The following is a 3,075-nucleotide window of genomic DNA, read 5'->3' as shown; positions in this document are numbered from 1 at the left end:
AGGTCCCTTTGTACTCTAATAATTTTTTATAATTCTAACAGATGATGAGCCCTAATTTGCTTTCAAGTAAAGACTGTGGGGCATCTTACTATGATTTTTCTATGTGATCACTGAACTTTTACTTTATACTGTCACATTATTATTTTAAAGGAAAGTACATTTAAGAATGTTTTAATTCATCTGCTCTACCTTTGTTATCTTATGGATACCTTCATATGATTTTGCTTCCGCTCCTTCATATTTGTTGCCCTTTTTAAAATTATTTTTGCCCTGATTTTGACACCTGCTCATTATTGTTCTCTTTTCTATTGTTTTTACCTTTCACTTAGGTGACTTTCCCTGGAAAAAAGTGGAAAAGCATTATTTGTTTTTACTAGTACTTGTAAAATGCATCTTCCTAACAGGTTTTTAGAATGGCATACTGTGGGTAAAACATGGGGGAAAAAGTCAAATTTATGGGTTCTTTCTGAAGAGTAGTTACATCCTGTCTCTGCTGCATGATATAGGTGAGATTATTTAATTTGATCTCATAGGGTAATATTAATTGTTACTTTTTAGGGTCATTGAGAAGAATAAATAAGTTAACATGCGTACTTATTTGCTATTGAGGCTAGGGTTTAATTAGTTGTCTGTCCAGAGAGCCGTTTCTAGTTTCTTGAGTTAGCACAGTGAACTGAGAGTCTTTCATGTGAACATCTATATTGATTCATTCAGTAGAAGCAAAATTGTATATTTCCACTCCTGTTCTAAAATCCTTGGAATTTATTTTTGCATATATTTTCTAGTGTTTTTAAATTTTTTCTAATATAAATAAATCTCTTTAGGGACTGAGACTTCCCTTTCAAGTTTGATTTTCCAAGTGGTCCTCTGAGGAATGTTGGGGTCTGGCTCAGTTTTGGTATGGAGGCTATGGCAGGTAGAGAAATAGGGCTCTAAGAGAAATGGGGTTTCTTTGAAAGTCATGACCTCCAGTGAGATCAGTACCTGTCTTCTAGCTGAGAGGACCCATTTCATAAGACGAAGCTAGGGAGGCTCCACGGGTTTCAGGGGTACAGGTAAACTCAGTCTTCTATTTCTCAGGATTCTAATTTGTCCCAGTCAGTGCCCTAACTTTCACAACCTTCAAACAAGAGATGCATTGAGTTGAGAATTAAACCTTCATTGTAGTTTAGGTGTGCTAAGTTTTGCCTCTGCGTGTGCTTTTCGACTGTATCAACACTGTGGATGTAAGAGATAGATTTCTGAGCACATTCACACAAACTTCCCAATTCTCTGATCATTCTTGGGACTGAGAATTAAAAACCAGGATTCTATAATTTTCATTTTAATGTTCAATGGGCTTTTTTAATAAAAAGATCACCCCATCCCACAGTCCTGTGTTTTACCTGTTATACATATTATGTAAAGGCAGTCACCATTTGATCCACCAACGCCACAACTTTGATTGGTGTTTTATTCCAGATGAACACAGTTAAATGTAAGTTTCCTTCGATTATCAGTATTTGCAGCCTTGAATGCTACCCAGATTGTCATTACTCAAAACCAACGAGGTCATATATTAACAGTCACAAACTCATGACCTTGAAAACCTGTTGCCCACAGCCATTTCTGTTACCAAAATACTGTATGTCAAGATTCAGTTGCAGATAATGGAAACCTCTCTGGCTAGTTTGTGGGGAAAAAAAAAAAAAAAAATATATATATATATATATATAGCAAATTAGATGCTTCAGAAAAAAATTGGTTGAACAAGAAAAGTAAGCTGTAAGATGGGCTTCTAGGAAAATCTCCAGAACACTGCAGTGTTGGCCTGCCAGGTTGCTGCTACCTCTTTTGTGGTCATTAAGTTGAGGTATCAGGATCCTGCTGCCACTACTATTGCTTCAGGACCTCACTGCTGCAACCATGATCCAAGCCAGCAAGTTGATGCCCCATGACCAGCTTGCAATATGCATAAACACAGGCAACTGGGCAGAAGGAGCAAACATTTTTGTAATTGTGCTGGTAGGCAGGAGGAGCAGAAGTGTGGCCTCTACTTCACTTCCACTTTCTGACTTTCAATAACGTATCTTCAGATTATATCATTCTAAATATATTTAGTTCTATCAAGTTTTTATAACCAATATTGAGCAACAGACCAAAGTTTTTATAACCACTCCCATAAAGAGGGACACTTAGGTTGTTTGTATTTTTTATTGTTATAAATAACGCTGAAATGAACATCTTTGTGTGGGACTTCTTAGGCACACATCAAATGTTTGTAGCCAGCATGGAAATGAAATAGTAGAATTTCTAAATCATAGGACATGCTCATCTTCAACTGCAGTAGATAATACCAAATCATCAAATTACCTTCCTAGGTTACTATTCCAATTAACTTTTTATCCATAATGTTTAGCAATATCTACTTCTACAAATTCTTAACAATATTCGATATTATCAAAAGTTTTAAAATTTGCTATTTTTGATAGTAAAAAGCCTCATTTTAATTTTCATATACACAATTATAAGTGAGATTAAGCATCTTTAAATGATTTAACATTTTTATTTTACCTATGAATTACCCAACTTATGACCTATGCTCCTTATCTTTTATTTATTTAATTTTATTTTTCCTTTTGATTTGATTTGCCATTAAATAATCTGGGCATTAATTATTAAGACTTTTAATTTTTATGACTTGTTTAGGCAGGCCTATCTTCCCTGAGGTTATAAACATATTCTGCATTTCCTTGTTTTATTTTTGTAGCTTTGATTTTTATGTTTTGCTATTTAATTCATTATAGTTTCTTGAATGCTATGAGGTGATCTAATCTTATCCATGTATTACAGTAACTAGGCTCTTATCTCAATATCATTTGTTGAATAGTCCATGCTGACTTCAAGTGCTAATTCTCATGAATTAAATTTTTATATATTATGGATCTTATTCTTGCTTTCCATTTTGATTCCATTGAATAATTCTGTAAAATCACAACCCTATAGTAATTTGTATAGCTTTAAAATATGTTTTTATGTCTTATAGGGAAGTGTTCCCCCTTCTTGGTCTTTTCAAAATTATCTTAGCTATTTTAT

This window comes from Sapajus apella, unplaced genomic scaffold (genome assembly GCF_009761245.1).
Source record: "Sapajus apella isolate SASKATOON/1434 unplaced genomic scaffold, GSC_monkey_1.0 scaffold2, whole genome shotgun sequence".
Classification (NCBI taxonomy): domain Eukaryota; kingdom Metazoa; phylum Chordata; class Mammalia; order Primates; family Cebidae; genus Sapajus; species Sapajus apella.
Note: the sequence above shows the minus strand (reverse complement) of the source record.